This window comes from Hylobates moloch, unplaced genomic scaffold, assembly GCF_009828535.3.
Source record: "Hylobates moloch isolate HMO894 unplaced genomic scaffold, HMol_V3 SCAFFOLD_16, whole genome shotgun sequence".
In the NCBI taxonomy this organism is placed as follows: domain Eukaryota; kingdom Metazoa; phylum Chordata; class Mammalia; order Primates; family Hylobatidae; genus Hylobates; species Hylobates moloch.
Window position 1 is genome coordinate 78,420,813 of NW_026652291.1, and position 23,335 is coordinate 78,444,147.

Below are 23,335 nucleotides of genomic sequence, written 5' to 3' on the forward strand. Positions count from 1 at the left end.
GTATACTGGGTTGAGGTAAATATTGTGGAACTAATTATAATACATAATAAGATATAAAGCAATGAAGAGGTATAAAGGTATTAACTTCAAATGTATAAGCTGTCTCAATATTCACTAGGTCTTAAAATTCCTTAATTCCTTCTAAACTGCTTTGGTACTATGTTCCTGACACTTATATACAGTCATTGAATGAACATTAGAGTAATTAGAATTCTGGCCTTGAAAGCCAGACCCCACTACACAGGAAATGAAAGAGGATTCACCACTCATACTCTTTAAACACCCATTTTCTATTTTTCTATCTCCACATCAAAAATGCTGGCCCGTTCAGTACGGCTTTCTCTTTCATACCTTCCTGCCTGATATCTGCTGCAACATAATGGTTGTCTAGTTTTGCTTCTCTGGAGTGAAATACCTTGCAATTTGAAACTTTGTCCCAGTTCTAAAACTGTGTCCCAATGGTATGTCCACTAGGTGATACTTGTTTCCTCTTTTGTTTGTTTTTGCATCCAGATTAACCCATATAGGTCTAACTTACACAGTTTTTTTTTTCACATGTGTTCAATTACATAATGATATTTCCAATTTATTAATATATTCTAGTCCAGTTCAAATAGCACAGATCAAGCATTTGCCATTCTTTTAATATCAATCAATGATTTTCCCTTGTATTCAAATTAAAATGTCCAAAATTATGCTAACGTGTTTGCAGATTCCCTAGAAATATCATGATTACAATCATCAACTGCTATGACAATATTTCAAAAAAAAATTAAGACTGATAAAATCATAAAACAAATAAATTCTTAAAATTAGCATATGGCACAAGTCTACTATCTGCACAGTCACATCTATTTTATGAAATTCATTAAAATATATCTTAGGAGTTTCTCTATTCATGATATGACGAAAACAAAGAGAAGAATCCATATTCACACTTAAAATATATGAAGTGACCTCATTTTTATTTCTGGGTTTTCTGCTGGTTCTCTGTATCACATCTCTTAACTTCTTATGCCTCTTGTTGTATCTGTAAAATGAGAATAATGACCACTTTCTGCATCACAGCATGAGAGGATTAATGAAATGCGTAAGAAAATTTTAGATTTTTAGAAAACATACCAAGGAAAGGCACTTTTTATAAGAGAGTTTTTTGACAAGTGACATTTCCTGTGGAATCACAGAGACACACTATTGGTGAAAATGTAACATGTTGAAGAAAATGTGTAAGATAAAGCTACTTTTTAAAAGGTATTTTAATGTATTTTAATTTTATATGAAATGTTAATATTTACAAGCTCAAAGTTTTAAAACAACTCTGTTTTTGCTTTATCAGTGTTACTCAAAATCATTTAAAAGGAGACAGTGATATATGAGTGACTGAATAAATTAGTGAATGAATACAAAGTGATGAAATTGATTGTGCAATAGAGTCTGAGAGCTGATGGGAGAGTGGTGGTTGTAGCTGAACCATCCTGCAATGACCCACCGTGTTGAAGGTGTGCTTTATAAAAAAAAGGCTATAGTAACACTGAAAATGTCTTCGACACTCAAACTGTAAGCACCTCTATTATGGGATATTCTGAGGAAAATGAGACCACCTCACACTTCAAAGATGTTTGCCAGCCATTTATTAAACTGTGAAAATTGAGAAATTAAACTTTAGCAGAAACAAAAGCCACTAAGTGCCCCAAGGAAGACTGTGAAACCTCAACATCGGTTGTGGAGTCTCTAAGACATTTGAAGTGGTGGAAAAAGAACTAAATTCTTTTAAGTCTAAAAAGCTAAATTTTTATTTTGCTCTTTAATTTATAGTCACGTACTGCTAAGTTTCTGGGACATTCAGGGTGCATTTGTAATTTTTTTGGCTATAAAAATATGAGTGGAAAATTACTGTAGAATTGTGGGGAGAGTTATACCATCATTATAAGTAGCTATAGTCTATACTTGACACATTAAAAGAAATGCAGAAATAAAACCTATAGATTGGATATTTAATGACAGAACTATGGATTTAGTATTTATTTATTCAGGAAACTTGCATGTGTGTCTTACCATGTGTCAGGAAAAAAGCTAGGTCTGTGGGATTCCTCAATGAGTTACAGTTTTAGAAGAAAAGGCCAATGGAAGGCAAATAACTATAAGACTGTGGTTTTTACCGTAATAGATATATGTCATTAGTGTTATGAAAAAGATAATAGTTTGCCATGAAACTTTCAGAAGTATTCAAAGGTTAAAGACACCTGCAAATTTTGGTATTTTTTGATGGTAGAATGCAAGTAACCATAAGGATAAGATTAGAAAAGCAGAATGAACTCTTGATGAACCTTGTATGTTAACCCTGCTAGTTAAATGGGGGTTGTTACATGCTCAGATTTGCATTTTAGAATGATCCTCATGACTAACCAGTAGGGTGGACCGACCATAAGAGGCTTGGTAAGAAACCTGCATTATTTTTCTATTGTTGCTGTAATATATACGTATATATACATACATACACACATGTATACTTATATATATGTAAATTAATCACCAAATTTGGAGGTTTAAAACAACATGAATGTATTGTCTTACAGTTTTGGAGATCAGAAGATTAGTATCAGTTCCAATGACTCAAAGTCAAGGTGTCAGCACCTTCTTGGCATCTCTTAAAGGAGACTCCATTTCTTTGCCTTTCTCAGCTTCTAGTGACTAAATTTCCAGGGCATACATTTCTTACGGATTTTTATAGTACACCCAAATATTCAAGGATAATTTTCCCATATCAAGAATTTATTAAAAGTTACATATATATTGCCTGAATAAATGAATACAAAATTCATAATTCTGACCATTAAGTGTTCAATATATAGGTTTTGTTTCATTTAACAGGAGAGGATGTGGAGAAATAGGAATGCTTTTACACTGTGGGTAGGAGTGTAAATTAGTTCAATCATTGTGGAAGACAGTGTGGCAATTCTTCAACAATCTAGAACCAGAAATACCATTTGACCCAGCAATCTCATTACTAGGTATACATCCAAAGGATTATAAATCATTCTACTATAAAGACACATGCACACTTATGTTTATTGCAGCACTGTTCACAATAGCAAAGACTTGGAACCAACCCAAGTGCCCATCAATGATAGACTGGATTAAGAAAATCTGGCACATACACACCATGGAACACTATGCAGCCATAAAAAGGATGAGTTCGTGTCCTTTCCAGGGCCATGGATGAAGTTGGAAATCATCATTCTCGGCAAACTAATGCAGGAATAGAAAACCAAACACCACATGTTCTCACTCATAGGTGGGAGTTGAACAATGAAAACACATTGACACAGGGCGGGGAACGTCACATATTGGGGCCTGCTGGGGGGTGGGGAACTAGGGGAGGGATGGCATTAGGAGAAATACCTAATGTAGATGACGGGTTGATGGGTGCAGCAAACCACCATGGCACGTGTTATCGATGTAACAAACCTGCACGTTCTGCACATGTCTCCCAGAACTTAAAGCAGAATAATATAATAACAATAATAAGGTGGAATCTGTATTTTCTTGCTTGTTGTTCCCTTCATTTATCCTCAAAGTGCATCACTGCCATGTCTGCTCATATGACATTCTTCTGTTTTTTGTTAATTCTCCCTCTGCATTTCTCTTACAAGGATATTTGTGATTATATTTACAGTATACCCAGAAAGTCCAGCATAATTTCCCCGTTTCAAAATTTTTAAATTAACTTGTCTGAAAAATCCATTTTGCCATGACGTAACACACGTGGGTTCCAGGGATAAGGACTTAAATATATTTTGGGAACACTGTTTAGTCTGCCAAAGAATCTATGTTCAATTATACAGAACCCTTTCAAATATCTCACTACAACCACACATACAAACAACCCCCCTCCCCAAGAAACACGCAAAAACAAACAATCCACCACAAAAAAATGCTTGCACTAAATGCATGGCAATGATGGATTTGGTGAGTAATTGGTTGTGTAAAGTATAGAAAATGTAAAATTAGAGATGGAATCCAGATTTATGCCCAATGTAGTAAAATCCATGGTGGTGCAACTAGCCAAAATGGGGAATTTTACTCATAAATAGAACTAGAATGTCTATAAACAAATCTATAGTACAGCTTAGAATTTAGTCAAATTCTCTGTATGCTGATATATGATTGTTTCTTTTAAAAACTTCTGCAGTAAATGTGTATTGAACGATCAATGCCACTTTGAAAGTTATATTCCATACCAATAATGATGGAGAGAGTATTTCTTCCTGCTCTGTCTCTATGGAATAGAATTGTATGTTCTAAAGAGAGTAGGGATTAAATTCAGATCAATGTGTTTCAATTATGTGAATGTTCTCATTGATAGTACACATTTTGAAACATTAATTATGTAGGTTGTAGATTTTTAGTAACTATGATATGTAAATTGTGGTCATTATTTAAAATTCAAATGTGCTGCTGCTTCAAATTTTATAAAAAGTCAAAGCCCAAAAATAAAGTGCTAGCATATCAAATAAAATCTAATCATTCTACTACAGAAAACCAATCGTATCAAATTTAATGTAAATTTTAATGAACTCAGTCAATCCTCCACAAACATCATTTTATTCCATATTTTAGTCTGATACAAATATCAAAGATTTATACCTTAAGTTTATAAGCAATTGGATGCTAGAGCTTTGGGTCTTAAAAAGTGATCACTTTAAAGCAAAAGCACTAGACAAAACTACTAGTTATTTTTCCTTCTGAAAATAGAAACCAAATATTTTGTGTGTGTGCATGAATCACTTAATAGGAGCCATTTACAGATACATGTTTTTATCTTTTTATAGTATTTTAATCTACAGAGAGATTCATTTGAGTTTTCTTATATTTTTGTCTTAGCATTTCTGTAGACATTTATTGTTTAGGAAAGAAAATAATCTTCATAATTTCAAATACACTGGAAAATCCAAATGAAGAATGCAGGAATAAAAAGCTCCATTTTTCTTTGCCTATCAGAATCTCCCTATTTCTTACCTGTTTGCATAATGCTGAACTAAATCTGTATTGAGTTATATGGGTCCAAGAATTCTAAATAGCTAACTTTAGCCCCATTTTATAGATTGAATTAAGACATGTAGTTTATTCCAGTTGACAATACAGAAGGACATTTGAAACCAGTGACTACTGAAATGAAATGGCAAACATTCAACTACTTTTTTTAACAAATATTTTAAGCTGTAATTTGGCACTCCTAATAGGTTTGTCTGTCCTATTATCATATTGAGTTCACCAGTCTCATGCCTTTTAATTATTTTTATTTATGATATATCCAAAATACAAAAGGTATAAAATATAAATAATCCAGGTACTCATATCTGTTATTTAACAAATTTCAAATATTTGTTACAAAAGACAGAAAAAATCTTTCCAACATAGAAATAAACACTATCTGAGGAATTGCCACACTGGTTTGAGATGATAACTCAGTGTGGTTTTGATTTACATTTCTCTGATGGCCAGCGATGATGAGCATTTTTTCATGTGTCTGTTGGCTGCATAAATGTCTTCTTTTGAGAAGTGTCTGTTCATATCCTTCAACCACTTACCATTTGACCCAGACATCCCATTACTCGGTATATACCCAAAGGAATATAAATCATGCTGCTATAAAGACACATGCACACGTATGTTTATTGCAGCACTACTCACAATAGCAAAGACTTGGAACCAACCCAAATGTCCAACAATGATAGACTGGATTAAGAAAATGTGGCACATGTACACCATGGAATACTATGCAGCCATAAAAAAGATGAGTTCATGTCCTTTGTAGGGACATGGATGAAGCTGGAAACCATCATTCTCAGCAAACTATGGCAAGGACAAAAAACCAAACACCGCATGTTCTCACTCATAGGTGGGAATTGAACAATGAGAACACATGGACACAGGAAGGGGAACATCACACACCAGGGCCTGTTGTGGGGTGGGGGAGGGATAGCATTAGGAGATATACCTAATGTAAATGACGAGTTAATGGGTGCAGCACGCCAACATGGCACATGTATACATATGTAAGAAACCTGCACGTTGTGCACATGTACCCTAGAACTTAAAGTGTAATAAAAAAAATTTAAAAAGAAATAAACATTATCCTGAAATTGTATATTTCTAGGCATGATTTCTTACCAAATTACATAAAACATTTATCCATAAATATATATTTATAGAAAACTGCTTCTCTCCCTGAATATGTTTAACCTTGCTTATTTCTCTTTGAAAATTAGGAAATTAATATTTTAACTTATTATTTGTTCTCCCTTCATTTTCTCAAGAGTGCACCTTTTACTCAATTAATAAGATATCTGGTTTCTCTGTATAGATACGTACCCAACTTTTGATTGGAAAAGATTTCATAACAGTTCTGCAGAGAGATAAGTTACATGTAACAGTGGCTATACCTACTTTTTGTCTAGGTCATAGAGAATTCTCAGTGGTGCAATCATGCAGGTATAGCTTCACTTTTGTCAGACTGTGAGGTTCTCTATTTTATACTTGTCTCAATTACATCAACATTAAGCTTATCCAATAAATCAATTATTCTCACAAGCAAAAAATAAAATGTTTAGTACAAACCTTAGCATCAGATAAACTCAGATGTAGAAGCTGGCTTTGCCACAGGTGATCTGTTTGAGCTTTAGTGCATTACCTAATTTCTCCAGTTCTTTATCATTTGTAAAAATGTCCTTCTTTATTCATTCAGTACATACAAATTGAGCAAATCTTATGTTCCGTGTCTGTACCTGGGACTAAAGATACAGTAGTGAAAAAGACTTATAACCTTTCAAGAGAATAGACATTAACACGTAATTACACAAATAAGGATTTAATTTTAATAGAAACAAATGCTATGAAAGACAAAGTAATGAATAAGAATCAAGGGTGGATGACATGGCAATTGATCTAGGTGGAGAGGGGACTGTGGGGGAGGACAGAGAATTCCTTCTAGAGGAAGTGACTTTCAGGGTGAGATTTGCAGACCAGATAAAAGATGAGGAAAAGGAAAGAGATTCTTAGCATAGGCAAATGATTTGAAACTGGAAGGAACTTAATAGTATACATAAAACACTGCAAGAAGATCACTGTTGTAGAGAAAGAGTAGGGTTTCACATAAGGCTCAGTACATCAACAGGGACCACATGGTTTTGTTACGGAGTTTAATGTTCATTCTAAAAAAAAAGTCATTGGTGGATTTGAGGCAGGAACAAGAAAAAAAATTAAATTTAAGAATCTCATATGCCTCAATGAGAATGCATGTAGAGCATTTTACCATAAATACAAATTCCAAGATCTTTGTTAGCATGCTCATTTATGGCTGAAAAATTGATTTAGTCTTCAACTCCACAGATGCAGTTTCTTTTGATCTAAAGGAAAAAAAAAAGAGAAAAAGAAATACTACTCAAGGCAAGCAAGGCCAATATTTTTTTCCAAATTTCGTAGATAAAAGAAATTAAAGGGTGATTGAGATTTTAAAATTTGCTGTATTCCACAAAACTAGTACGTCGCAGCTCTGGGTCTAGAACACAAGGCAAAATTTAAGAGATTCTATAGTAGGGAGAGGATAAAGCAAATAAAACTCTATTAACAATGTTGACCAACAATTCTGTGCAGAATGCTTTAAATTTGTTATAATATTTTATTTAACCTTCATAGTAATTTTGAAAAGTAAGTACAAACATATCCATTTTCTGTATGAGAAAAAGGAGTGAAGAGATTAAATTTTATTCTCATGAGAGTATTTGAACCCAATCTTCTGGTTTCTGTTTTATTGAACCTGTCATTACACCCTTCTTTTCTAAGGGTGATGAAAAAAGCCTGTGGTCAAGACACAAAATACAAAAACTGCTTTCTTCATCCTGGATTTCAGGAGAAGGGAAGAGAGGTAATAAAAACATGCTTTAAACAAGGGAATAAATACCCTTTCCTTAAGGTTCCTTTAGGAGAATGCAAGATAGATTACAGAAAGAGAGGTAAACCTTTGTCTACTTTCTTTATTCTTACTATTCCCAGCCTATTTAATCAGGGAATCTTCTTCCTTAAATCAGACTAAAAACAATCAGTGAATAGATAAATAAACAAATTTAGAATTCTGCTGAAAACGTTACATCACTCTCCTTTTATAATGGTTTACCTTTTCATTTTTTTCTTTTTTTTTTTAATTATACTTTAGGTTTTAGGGTACATGTGCACAATGTGCAGGTTTGTTACATATGTATCCATGTGCCATGTTGATTTCCTGCACCCATTAACTCGTCATTCAGCATTAGGTATATCTCCTAATGCTGTCCCTCCCCCCTCCCCCCACCCCACAACAGTCCCCGGAGTGTGATGTTCCCCTTCCTGTGTCCATGAGTTCTCATTATTCAGTTCCCACCTACGAGTGAGAACATGTGGTGTTTGGTTTTTTGTCCTTGCGATAGTTTACTGAGAATGATGTTTTCCAGTTTCATCCATGTCCCTACAAAGGACATGAACTCATCATTTTTTATGGCTGCATAGTATTCCATGGTGCATATGTGCCACATTTCCTTAGTCCAGTGTATCGTTGTTGGACATTTGGGTTGGTTCCAACTCTTTGCTATTGTGAATAGTGCCGCAATAAACATATGTGTGCATGTGTCTTCATAGCAGCATGATTTATAGTCCTTTGGGTATATACCCAGTAATGGGATGGCTGGGTCAAATGGCATTTCTAGTTCTAGATCTCTGAGGAATCGCCACACTGACTTCCACAATGGTTGAACTAGTTTACAGTCCCACCAACAGTGTAAAAGTGTTCCTATTTCTCCACATCCTCTCCAGCACTGGTTGTTTCCTGACTTTTTAATGATGGCCATTCTAACTGGTGTGAGATAGTATCTCACTGTGGTTTTGATTTGCATTTCTCTGATGGCCAGTGATGATGAGCATTTCTTCATGTGTTTTTTGGCTGCATAAATGTCTTCTTTTCAGAAGTGTCTGTTCATGTCCTTTGCCCACTTTTTGATGGGGTTGTTTGTTTTTTTCTTGTAAATTTGTTTGAGTTCATTGTAGATTCTGGATATTAGCCCTTTGTCAGATGAGTAGGTTGCAAAAAGTTTCTCCCATTCTGTAGGTTGCCTGTTCACTCTGATGGTAGTTTCTTTTGCTGTGCAGAAGCTCTTTAGTTTAATGAGATCCCATTTGTCAATTTTGGCTTTTGTTGCCATTGCTTTTGGTGTTTTAGACATGAAGTCCTTGCCCACGCCTATGTCCTGAATGGTATTGCCTAGGTTTTCTTGTAGGATTTTAATGGTTTTAGGTCTAACATTTTTTAATCCATCTTGGATTAATTTTTGTATAAGGTGTAAGGAAGGGATCCCGTTTCAGCTTTCTACATATGGCTAGCCAGTTTTCCCAGCACCATTTATTAAATAGGGAATCCTTTCCCCATTTCTTGTTTTTGTCAGGTTTGTCAAAGATCAGATAGTTGTAGATATGCGGCATCATTTCTGAGGGCTCTGTTCTCTTCCATTGATCTATGTCTCTGTTGTGGTACCAGTACCATGCTGTTTTGGTTACTGTAGCCTTGTAGTATAGTTTGAAGTCAGGTAGCGTGATGCCTCCAGCTTTGTTCTTTTGGCTTAGGATTGACTTGGCGATGCGGGCTCTTTTTTGGTTCCATATGAACTTTAAAGTAGTTTTTTCCAATTCTGTGAAGAAAGACATTGGTAGCTTTTTTTTTTTTTTTTTTTTTTTAGAATTTTAGCCTACAGGTAAGGGCATAACTTAGTTACAGTGTGTGTAGTAATGTGTGAAATAGTTTAAATCCGTCTCAGAAGTCAGACTACCTGAGTTCAAACTGCCACCTTCACCAGTTTGGGCATTGTGCCTAACTTTCTTAATCTGTAAAATAGACAGAACCCCTAGTTCATAGGGGGATTGAAATAATTAAATATTGTGTTCTTAGCATGGAATAAGCATGGTTATTACAATGTTAGAAATAATTGAAATTTTTTCAGATATGATTGACAAGTGAAAAGCTCTACATATTTAATGTATATTTCTTGATGAATTTGGGGATAAATAGAACCGTGAAATCATTACCACCATCATAGTCATATACATGTCTATCACCTCCCAAAGTTTCCACCTGCCTCCTTTATTATTATTGTTTTATTTTTTGTTTTATTCTCCTTTTTCTTTTTTGGTAGAATTACTTAGCATATGATCTATCATCTAAACAATTTCTTTTTTTTCTTTTTTTTTTTTCTTTTGAGATGAAGTCTCGCTCTGTCGCCCAGGCTGGAGTGCAGTGGAGCGATCTTGGCTCGCTGCAAGCTCCCCCTCCCTGGTTCACGCCATTCTCGTGCCTCAGCCTCCCAAGTAGCTGGGACTACAGGTGCCTGCCACCACGCCTGGCTAATTTTTTGTAATTTTTTTTAGTGGGATGGGGTTTCACCATGTTAGCCAGGGTGGTCTTGATCTCCTGACCTCGTGATCCACCTGCCTTGGCCTCCCAAAATACTGGGATTACATGTGTGAGCTACTGCTCCCGGCCAGCAATTTCAAGTATACACTACAGTATTTTAGCTATAGGTACCATGCTATATAGTGGATATCAGAATTTATTCATCTTGCACAGCTGAAACTTTGTATCTTTCAATAATCACTTCTCTGTTCCGTCTCCCACCAATCCCTGGCAACTAGTATTCTATAATTTCCATCTACTAGTTAAACTTTTTAGATTCTACATAAAAGTGAGATCATACAATAATTGTTTTTCTGTGTCTGGTTTATTTCCCTTAACATGATGCCCTTCATCTCTATTCATGTTGTCACAAATGTTGTTATTTTTTTCAATTTTTAAGGCTGAATAATGTTCCATTGTATAAATATGCCATAATTTCTGTATTCATTCAACTACTGATGGACATTTAGGTACTTTACATAACTTGATTATTGGGAATAATGCTGAATTCTACATCGGAATGCAGATATCTCTCTGACATCCTAATTTCAACTCCCTTGAAAATAGATCCAGAGGTAGGATTGCTATTTTTAGTTTTTAAAGGAAACCTGTACACTGATTTTCATAATGACAGTACCAACTTACATTCCCACAAACAGTGCACTAGGATCCTCTTTTATCTTTATTCTCAACAACACTTGTTACCTTTTTGTTTTGTTTTATACAATAGCCATCCAACAAGGTATGTTTTGGTATCAAATTGTGGATTTGCATTTTCCTGATGATTAGGTATGTTGAGTACATTTATGTATACCTGTTGATCATTAGTATATTATGTTTGGAGAAATATTTAAATAAGCCCTATCCCCCATATTCGAATGAAGTTATTTTTAAGTGAAGTTTTCTTTAAGTGATATTCCATTGCAGGCATTACTTATTAAGTGATACTGCATTGCAGGCATTACTTATATATTAATGCCTTATCAGATAATGGTTTGCAGATATTTTCTTTTTCATAGAGTGCCTTTTTGCCCTAATTGCTTTTTTTTCTTTTGCTTTGCAAAAGTTTTTTCAGTTTCATGTGGTCCCATTTGTCAGTTTTCAGCTTTTGTTGCCTGCTTTTAGTCATGTTCAAAAAGCATTGCAGAGAGAAATGTCAAAAGCTTTTTCCACTAAGTCTCCTTCTATGAGTTTTATGATTTCAGGTCTTATATTTAAGTCTTTAAGCACTGGAGTTGATTTTTATATGGTATAATATGATGATCCAATTCCCTATATTTATATGAATGTATGGTTTTCCCAACGCCATTTATACAATAGACCATCCTTTCCTCGTGTAATCAATGAGTTTACTGTATTTGCACAGGTTAATTTCTGAGCTGTCCGTTCTGTTCCTTTGCTCTACATGTCTGTTTTTATGCCAGTGCCATACTGTTTTGATTATGACAGCTTTGTAATATGATTTTAAATCAAGAAGGGTAATGACTCTAGCACTGTTCATTTTAACAATATTAATTCTTCAAACTATGAACGTGGTATGTGTTTGCTTTTATTATGTCTTTTTACATTTTTTTCATCAACATTTTCTAGTTTTAGTGTAAAAGTCTTTCACCTCCTTGGTTAACTTATTTCTAATTTTTTATGGTATAAATAAATTTTTTTTAATTTTATTTTTAGATAGTTCATTAATAATGTATAGTAACAAAAGTGATTTTGTTTGTTGCTTTTGCATCCTGCAACTTTACTGAATTTTTTTTTTTTTTTTGTACTTCCAACAACTGTGTGTGTAGGGGCTTATTCTGAGTTTTCTAGATATATATATTTACACGGAGACAATTTTATTCCTTTCTTTCTGATTTGGATGTCTTTTATTTTTCTTTCTTGCCTAATTGCTCTGGCTAGGACTTTGAGTACCATTTTTAATATAAGTGATGATAATGGGCATCTTTGCCTTATTTTGGATAATAGAGAAAAACCTTTCAGTTTTTCACCAATTAGTATAATGTTAGTTGTGGGCTTTTCATTTATGGCCTTTATTTTTTTGAGTTAATGTCCTTTTATACCTAGTTTGCTGATAGTTTTTATTATGAAAAAGTGTTAATTTTTGTCAAATGCCTTTTCTGTACCTATTGAAATGATCATGTTTGCCCTTTCATAAATATGATCATTTAAAAACTCATGACCATTTTATTCATAATCCTGTCAATATGATAAATCATATTATTTGATTTTTGTATGATGAACTATCCTTGCATTCATGGATAAATACCATTTGATCATGATGTATTATTATTTTGATATGCTATTGAATTAGGTTTTCTAGTGTTTTGTTGATAAATTTTGCATCTAAGTTCATCAGAAATATTGCCCTGTAAATTTTTTTTTCCTCTATTGTGTTTTTCTTACTTGAATATCAGGATAGTTGCTGGCCTCATAAAATGAGTTTGGAAGTCTTCTTTCTTCTTTAATTTTTTGGAAGAAAAAAATGAAGCCATTTAGTTCTACAGTCTTCTTTGTTGGGAGGTTTTGGATGATTGATTAAATCCCTTTATTAGTTATAGGTCATTTCTGATTTTCTACTTTTTTATGATTCAGTCTTGGTAGGTCCTCTGATGCTAGGAATTTATCCATATCTTCTAAGTTATCCATAATTACTTATAGTAGTCTCTTATGATCCCTTTCCTTTCTGTGTCATCACACTTGTATCATTTCCTCTGTCATTTCTGATTTTATTTATTGAAGTCTTCTCTCTATTTTCTTCATCACTCCAGCTAAAAGTTTGTTGGCTTTATCTTTTCAAAAAGCCAATTCTTAGTTCCATTTTTTATATTTGTTTTCTATTTTCTGTTTTATTTATTTATTTCTGCTCAAATCTATTATGTCCTTCCTTTTGCTAACTTTGGGCTTATCTTGTACTTCCTTTCTGTCTGCTTGAGATATGAAGTTAAGTTATTTACTTGTGATCTTTCCTCTTTTTTAAGGGCAGTGTTATCATAGTAGACTTGTCTCTTGGTACTGCTTTGCTTTATCTTAAGTACAGCATGTAATGTGCTTTTATTTTTGTTTATCTCAGTGTAATTTCTAATTACCTTATGAATTTCTTCTTTGACATAGTGGTTGTTGTTTGTTTTCCACATATTTGTAAATTTTCCCACTTTGCTTCTGCCATTGATTTCTAGTTTTACCACCTTGTGATCAATAATAATACTTTGACTGGCTTTAATTTTTTTAATGTGTTAAGACTTGTTTTACGACCTACAATTTGAGAAAGGTTTATGTGCACTTCAGAAGAATATGTTGTTGGATGGAATGTTTATAGAAATCTTTTAAGTTCACTTGATCTATAGTGTTGTTTAAATCCACTGTTTTCTTATGGATATTATGACTGAATATTCTATCCATTAATGAAAGTGGAATGCTGAAGTCTCCTACTATTATTATATTGCTGTCTAACTTTCCCTCAAGTTTTGCAGGTGATGCCTTTATATGTTTTGGTGCTGTGACGTTGAGTGCATATATACTTATTAATTGTTTTATGTTCTGTTGAATTGAAACTTTCATCATATTTGTCACCATTTTTTATCAAAGAATGACATTCTTTGTCTTTTGTTATAATTTTTGAGTTAATTCCTAATTTGTGTAATATAAGTATATCTATTCCTGCTCTCTTTTGGTTATTATTTTCATGAAGTATCTAACTCCATCCATTACTTAACTTTCTCCCTATCTGTGTCCTTAAAGCTAAAGTGAATCTCTTCCAGAAAGCCTATTGTTTGATTTTATTTCCTATGCTTTGAGCTGCACTAAATCTTTTGAGTGCTGAGTTTTATTCATTTACATTCAGAGTAATTTTTGATAGGTGGAATCTCATTATTGCAATTTTGATAGTTATTTTCTGTCTCGTAGTTATTGTGGTCCTCTCTCACTTGCTGTCTTCCTTTCTTATTTGTTGATTTTTTTTATGGTGATAGAGTTTTATTCTTTTTTCTTTTTTTTTGTAAACTCTAGGAATTTTCAGTAGTTACTATAATGTTTGCATCAAACTTTTTTAATAGTCTATTTTAAGCTGATAATAACCCCAATCACATATCATTAATCTGTACTTTTATTATTTTATTACTTTTGAAGTGACAAAATAAAACATTAATTTTCTATGTGATGATTTAAAACTTCGCAAATTTTGTCTCTGTTTACATACTTTAAATAGTTATAGTTTTAAAATTAAAAGTTATTTAAACCCCTACCATCATGTTTTATAGCACTCTGCACTTATCTATATGTTTCTCTTTACCAGTGAATTTTATACCTTTATATGCTGCTTAGCATCTGTTCATATTGAACTCGAACAGCTTTTGTTTGTCTTCAGAAGTATGTATCTCTCCTTGACTTTTGGAGGGTTTTTTTTTTGTTTTTGATGTAGTATTCCTAGTTGAAAGATGTTTGTTTGTTTATTTGCTTGCTTGCTTTTAATTTCAGGACTTTGAATATCTCATCTCGCTCCCTCTGACCTGCAAATTCTGCTGAGAAATCCACTAATAGTATTATGAATTTTCCTTTCTAAGTGCGAAGTTGTTTTCTCTAGCTGTTTTCAAATTGTCTTTCACTTTGGCTTCTGATAACTTGATCAAAATGTGGCTTAGTGTGAATTTTAGGGAGTCCATCTTATTTGGGATCCATTGAGTTTCCTGTATTTTGATATCCAATTTTTTTTTCTCAGTGTTGGGAAGTTGTCAGACATTATTTCTTGAATAATCTTTCTACCCCTTTTTCCCTTCTCCTTCTGGGACTTTCATAGTGAATATGTTGGTCTACTTCATGGTGTCTGATAAGTTTTCTTCACACTCTTTAACTTTTTCTTGTTTTCTCCTTTAACTGGATAATTTCTAATGATTTGTATTCAAGTCCACTAATACATTTTCTGCTTGATCTAATCTGCTGTTGAACTCCTGTATAATCTTTTTAGTCCAGCTATTATATTTTTCAGGTCAAGATTTCCATTTTGTACTTTTTGATAGATTTACGCTCCATATTGAAATTTTAACTTTGTTCACACGGTCTCTTGACCTCACCTGATTGAGCATCTTTATGATGTGTTAAAAGAAAAAAATTCAGCTAAATTAAATTTAAATAAGTTTAATTGAGCGGTGAACAATTTGTGAATCAGGCAGCCCCCAGAATCACAGCAAATTCAGAGAGACTCCAGCACAGCCATGTGGTGGAAGATTTATGGACAGCAAAGGGAACATGACATACAGGAAACACAAGCAAGGTATAGAAACAGCTGGGTTGTTTTCAGCTCAGTATTTGCCTTATTCGAACATGTTTTGAAGGGTTGGCTACATTTGATTGGCCAAAACTCAGTGACTAGCACAGGTGTGGACTAGGGTTGGTTTACACCTCTACTTGTTATAGTTCATGACGTACAGTAAAACCTTTAGGCTGAACTTAATTATTTAAGGAGGCAGCTTTAGGCTAAACTAGATTTAACATTTCTCCACTTTTGTCCAGTTTCTCAATTTTGAGGGATTGACCAAAACTTAAAACATTGATGTCATTATTATAATCTTAAATGTACTTACTTTATCTTGAAACCCCCTGGGAAACAGTGAAACGGTGCGTTTTGCTATTCAGTCACAAGGACTGACTAGAGAGTATCTCTTTATGCTGAAATGTCCTGATTACAGAAGAAAACAAAACCTAGTCTGTTCTAGGATCTATGGATTTTCTTAAAGTCTTAGTTTGATTATGTCACATTTAGCACAGGCAACTCCTTTTTAGTGTGGTTTGGTCTGTTGGAGCTTAGTGCATGAGCTCAGTCCAAACAATGGCCTCTCATAATTTTGTTTTAAAAGTTCCCCCTTTTTGGTCACGTTCTCACTTAGGTGACAGTGTGACCAAAATTTAGGATCTTAGCGCCACTCTCAGTTACCATCATTTTGCGTTTCCAGTCTCAGCACCTCATTAATAGGTTATGGTGTCCTCATGTCGCACATTTCTTTCAGCTCTTGTCATTCCAGTTGAAGAAAGACCATTTAACATTCTACAGATGTCTGCATCTAAACACTTAAAACCTTTGAGAGAATCAGCACACCAGGGAGACTATTATTATAACTATCAGAAGGATAATACCAAGAGGTTAGAGCATGCTCCTTACCCAGGGTCTCCATAAACCAAACCATCTCAAATAAATACATCAAAGAATAAACTAGATAAAGAGTTGACTAGCTTAAAGAAGTGGTCTTTTTGTTAATCCCATACAACTGAATCTCTATAATATCCGATGTTTTCTCTGTAGGACATAAGTGCCAGCAGCTACACAGATACTTTTGTTTAGCCAGTAAGTAATCTAGAGCAATTATATTATTTAGCAAAACATTCACGAGGGAATTTTAAGTCTATAGCCTTTACAGTAAGATCTGCTATAGAGACTATCCTGAGGGATACATTTCCAATCATTGCTTCTTTTACTCCAAACTATGGAAAAAGGACCTAGCAAATGATGCCCTTCTAGAAAAGCGAAAGCTGTCTAGCAGTGTTCTCTTTAACCCATGATGTGAGTTAAGAGGAGTGAACCAGTGTTGTGTTTCTGACTGATTATGAGGCAACATACAAACCATTAATTTTCTTACCTCCATTAGGTTTTCATCTTTATCTATCAAAGTTTAAAGTTCTCCATATGAAAGGCTGGCTGCAAAATTCTTTTTTTTTATTTTATTATTATTATACTTTAAGTTTTAGGGTACATGTGCACAACGTGCAGGTTTGTTACATATGTATCCATGTGCCATGTTGGTGTGCTGCACCCATTAACTCATCATTTGGCATTAGGTATATCTCCTAATGCTGCCCCTCCCCCCTCTCCCCACCCCACAACACTCCCGGGTGTGTGATGTTCCCCTTCCTGTGTCGATGTGTTCTCATTGTTCAGTTCCCACCTTCGAGTGAGAACATACGGTGTTTGGTTTTTTGTCCTTGTGATAGTTTGCTGAGAATGATGGTTTCCAGATTCATCCATGTCCCTACAAAGGACATGAACTCATCATTTTTTATGGCTGCATAGTATTCCATGGTGTATATGTGCCACATTTTCTTAATCCAGTCTATTGTTGTTAGACATTTGGGTTGGTTCCAAGTCTTTGCTATTGTGAATAGTGCCGCTATAAACATACGTGTGCATGTGTCTTTATAGCAGCATGATTTATAATCCTTTGGGTGTATACCCAGTAATGGGATGGCTGGGTCAAATGGTATTTCTAGTTCTAGATCCCTGAGGAATCACCACACTGACTTCCACAATGGTTGAACTAGTTTACAGTCCCACCAACAGTGTAAAAGTGTTCCTATTTCTCCACATCCTCTCCAGCACCTGTCATTTCCCGACTTCTTAATGATCGCCATTCTAACTGGTGTGAGATGGTATCTCATTGTGGTTTTGATTTGCATTTCTCTGATGGCCAGTGATGATGAGCATGTTTGCATGTGTTTTTTGGCTGCATAAATGTCTTCTTTTGAAAAGTGTCTGTTCATGTCCTTCACCCACTTCTTGATGGGGTTGTTTGTTTTTTTCTTGTAAATTTGTTGGAGTTCATTGTAGATTCTGGATATTAGCCCTTTGTCAGATGAGTACGTTGCAAAATTTTTCTCCCATTCTGTAGGTTGCCTGTTCACTCTGATGGTAGTTTCTTTTGCTGTGCAGAAGCTCTTTCGTTTAATTAGATCCCATTTGTCACTTTTGGCTTTTGTTGCCATTGCTTTTGGTGTTTTAGACATGAAGTCCTTGCCCGTGCCTATGTCCTGAATGGTATTCCCTAGGTTTTCTTCCAGAGTTTTTGTGGTTTTAGGTCTAACATTTAAGTCTTTAATCCATCTTGAATTAATTTTTGTATAAGGTGTAAGGAAGGGATCCATTTTCAGCTTTCTACATATGGCCAACCAGTTTTCCCAGCACCATTTATTAAATAGGGAATCCTTTCCCCATTGCTTGTTTTTGTCAGGTTTGTCAAAAATCAGATAATTGTAGATATGTGGCATTATTTCTGAGGTCTCTGTTCTGTTCCATTGGTCTATATCTCTGTTTTGGTACCAGTACCATGCTGTTTTGGTTACTGTAGCCTTGTAGTATAGTTTGAAGTCAGGTAGCGTGATGCCTCCAGCCTTGTTCTTTCGGCTTAGGATTGACTTGGCAATGCGGGCTCTTTTTTGGTTCCATATGAACTTTAAAGTAGTTTTTTCCAATTCTGTGAAGAAAGTCATTGGTAGCTTGATGGGGATGGCATTGAATCTATAAATTACCTTGAGCAGTATGGCCATTTTCACAATATTGATTCTTCCAACCCATGAGCATGGAATGTTCTTCCATTTGTTTGTATCCTCTTTTATTTCATTGAGCAGTGGTTTGTAGTTCTCCTTGAAGAGGTCCTTCACATCCCTTGTAAGTTGGATTCCTAGGTATTTGGTTCTCTTTGAAGCAATTGTGAATGGGAGTTCCCTCATGATTTGCCTCTCTGTTTGTCTGTTATTGGTGTATAAGAATGCTTGTGATTTTTGCACATTGATTTTGTATCCTGAGACTTTGCTGAAGTTGCTTGTCAGCTTGAGGAGATTTTGGGCTCAGACAATGGGGTTTTCTAGATATACAATCATGTCATCTGCAAACAGGGACATTTGACTTCCTCTTTTCCTACTTGAATACCCTTTATTTCCTTCTCCTGCCTGATTGCCCTGGCCAGAACTTCCAACACTATGTTGAATAGGAGTGGTGAGAGAGGGCATCCCTGTCTTGTGCCCATTTTCGAAGGGAATGCTTCCAGTTTTTGCCCATTCAGTATGATATTGTCTGTGGGTTTGTCATAGATAGCTCTTATTATTTTGAGATACGTCCCATCAATACCTAATTATGTCCCACCAATACCTAATTTATTGAGAGTTTTCAGCATGAAGTGTTGTTGAATTTTGTCAAAGGCCTTTTCTGCATCTATTGAGATAATCATGTGGTTTTTGTCTTTGGTTCTGTTTATATGCTGGATTACATTTATTGATTTGCGTATGTTGAACCAGCCTTGCATCCCAGGGATGAAGCCCACTTGATCATGGTGGATAAGCTTTTTGATGTGCTGCTGGATTCAGTTTGCCAGTATTTTATTGAGGATTTTTGCATCGATGTTCATCAAGGATATTGGTCTAAAATTCTCTTTTTTGGTTCTGTCTCTGCCAGGCTTTGGTATCAGGATGATGCTGGCCTCATAAAATGAGTTAGGGAGGATTCCCTCTTTTTCTCTTGATTGGAATAGTTTCAGAAGGAATGGTACCAGCTCCTCTTTGTACCTTTGGTAGAATTTGGCTGTGAATCCATCAGGTCCTGGACTTTTTTTGGTTGGTAAGTTATTAATTGTTGCCTCAATTTCAGAGCCTGTTATTGGTCTATTCAGAGATTCAACTTCTTCCTAGTTTAGTCTTGGGAGGGTGTACGTGTGGAGGAATTTATCCATTTCTTCTAGATTATCTAGTTTAGTTGCATAGAGGTGTTTATAGTAGTCTCTGATAGTAGTTTGTATTTCTGTGGGATCAGTGGTGATATCCCCTTTATCATTTTTTATTGCATCTATTTGATTCTTCTCTCTTTTCTTCTTTATTAGTCTTGCTATTGGTCTATCAATTTTGTTGATCTTTTCAAAAAACCAGCTCCTGGATTCATTAATTTTTGAAGGGTTTTTTGTGTCTCTATTTCCTTCAGTTTTGCTCTGATCTTAGTTATTTCTTGCCTTCTGCTAGCTTTTGATTGTGTTTGCTCTTGCTTTTCTAGTTCTTTTAATTGTGATGTTAGGGTGTCAATTTTAGATCTTTCCCGCTTTCTCTTGTGGGCATTTAGTGCTATAAATTTCCCTCTACACACTGCTTTGAATGTGTCCCAGAGATTCTGGTATGTTGTCTCTGTGTTCTTGTTGGTTTCAAAGAACATCTTTATTTCTGCCTTCATTTCATTATTTACCCAGTAGTCATTCAGGAGCAAGTTGTTCAGTTTCCATGTAGTTGAGCGGTTTGAGTGAGTTTCTTAATCCTGGGTTCTAGTTTGATTGCACTGTGGTCTGAGAGATAGTTTGTTATAATTTGTGTTCTTCTGCATTTGCTGAGGAGTGCTTTACTTCCAACTATGTGGTCAGTTTTGGAGTAGGTGTGGTGTGGTGCTGAAAAGAATGTATATTCTATTGATTTGGGGTGGAGACTTCTGTAGATGTCTATTAGGTCCGCTTGGTGCAGAGCTGAGTTCAATTCCTGGGTATCCTTGTTAACTTTCTGTCTCATTTATCTGTCTAATGTTGACAGTGGGGTGTTAAAGTCTCCCATTATTATTGTTGTGTGGAAGTCTAAGTCTCTTTGTCGGTCACTCAGGACTTGCTTTATGAATCTGGGTGCTCCTGTATTGGGTGCATATATATTTAGGATAGTTAGCTCTTCTTGTTGAATTGATCCTTTACTATTATATAATGGCCTTCTTTGTCTCTTTTGATCTTTGTTTGTTTGAAGTCTGTTTTATCAGAGACTAGGATTGTAACCCCTGCCTTTTATTGTTTTCCATTTGCTTGTTAGATCTTCCTCCATCCCCTTATTTTGAGCCTATGTGTGTCTCTGCACGTGAGATGGGTTTCCTGAATACAGCACACTGATGGGTCTTGACTCTTTGTCTAATTTGCCAGTCTGTGTCTTTTAATTGGAGCATTTAGCCCATTTACATTTAAAGTTAATATTGTTATGTGTGAATTTGATCCTGTCCTTATGATGTTTGCTGGTTATTTTGCTCGTTAGTTGATGCAGTTTCTTTCTAGCCTCGATGGTCTTTACAATTTGGCATGTTTTTGCAGGGGCTGCTACCGGTTGTTCCTTTCCATGTTTAGTGCTTCCTTCAGGAGCTCTTTTAGGGCAGGCCTGGTGGTGACAAAATCTCTCAGCATTTGCTTCTCTGTAAAGTATTTTATTTCTCCTTCACGTACGAACTTAGTTTGGCTGGATGTGAAATTCTGGGTTGAAAATTATTTTCTTTAAGAATGTTGAATATGGGTCACCACTCTCTTCTGGCTTGTAGAGTTTCTGCCGAGAGATCAGCTGTTAGTCTGATGGGCTTCCCTTTGTGGGTAACCCGACCTTTCTCTCTGGCAGCCCTTAACATTTTTTCCTTCATTTCAACTTTGGTGAATCTGACAGTTATGTGTGTTGGAGTTGCTCTTCTCGAGGAGTATCTTTGTGGCGTTCTCTCTATTTCCTGAATTTGAATGTTGGCCTGTCTTGCTAGATTGGGGAAGTTCTCCTGGATAATATCCTGCAGAGTGTTTTCCAACTTGATTCCATTCTCCCCATCACTTTCAGGTACACCAATCAGATGTAGATTTGGTCTTTTCACGTAGTCCCATATTTCTTGGAGGCTTTGTTCATTTCTTTTTATTCTTTTTTCTCTAAACCTCTCTTCTCGCTTCATTTCATTCATTTCGTCTTCCATCATTGATACCCTTTCTTCCAGTTGATCGCATCGGCTCCTGCGGCTTCTGCATTCATCTCGTAGCTCTCATGCCTTGGTTTTCAGCTCCATCAGGTCCTTTAAGGACTTCTCTGCATTGGTTATTCTAGTTATCCATTCCTTTAATTTTTTTTCAAAGCTTTTAACTTCTTTGCCATTGGTTTGAATTTCCTCCTGTAGCTTGGAGTAGTTTGATCATCTGAAGCCTTCTTCTCTCAACTTGTTAAAGTCATTCTGTGTCCCACTTTGTTCCGTTGCTGGTGAGGAGCTGCATTCTTTTGGAGGAGAGGTGCTCTGATTTTTAAAGTTTCCAGTTTTTCTGCTCTGTTTTTTCCCCATCTTTGTGGTTTTATCTGCCTTTGGTCTTTGATGATGGTGACGTACAGTTGGGTTTTTGGTGTGGATGTCCTTTCTGTTTGTTAGTTTTCCTTCTAACAGACAGGACCCTCAGCTGCAGGTCTGTTGGAGTGTGCCAGAGGTCCACTCCAGATGCTGTTTCCCTGGGTATCAGCAGCGGTGGCTGCAGAACAGCGGATTTTTGTGAACCACAACTGCTGCTGCCTGATCGTTCCTCTGGAAGTTTTGTCTCAGAGTAGTACCTGGCCGTGTGAGGTGTCAGTCCACCCCCACTGGGGGGTACTTCTCAGTTAGGCTACTTGGGGGTCAGGGACCCACTTGAGGAGGCAGTCTGCCCATTCTCAGATCTCAAGCTGTGTGCTGGGAGAACCACTAATCTCTTCACAGCTGTCAGAGCAGGACATTTAAGTCTGCGGAGGTTACTGCTGTCTTTTTGTTTGTCTGTGCCCTGCCCCCAGAGATGGAGCCTACAGAGGCAGGCAAGCCTCCTTGAGCTGTGGTGGGCTCCACCCAGTTCGAGCTTCCTGGCAGCTTTGTTTACCTAATCAAACAGCTAACTCAGCAATGGCGGGCGCCGCTCTCCCAGCCTCGCTGCTGCCTTGCAGTTTGATCTCAGACTACTGTGCTAGCAATGAGCGAGACTCCCTAGGACCCTCTGAGCCAGGTGCGGGATATAATCTCTTGGTGTGTCGTTTTTGAAGCTGGTTGGAAAAGCGCAGTATTAGGGTGGGAGTGACCTGATTTTCCAGGTGCCATCTGGCACCCCTTTCTTTGAGTAGGGAAGGGAGTTTCCTGACCCCTTGTGCTTCCGAGGTGAGGTGATGCCTCACCCTGCTTTGGCTCACACACGGTGGGCTGCACCCACTGTCCTGCACCTACTGTCTGGCACTCCCCAGTGAGATGAACCTGGTACCTCAGTTGGAAATTCAGCAATCACCCGTCTTCTGCGTTGTTCACGCTGAGAGCTGTAGACCGGAGCTGTTCCTATTCTGCCA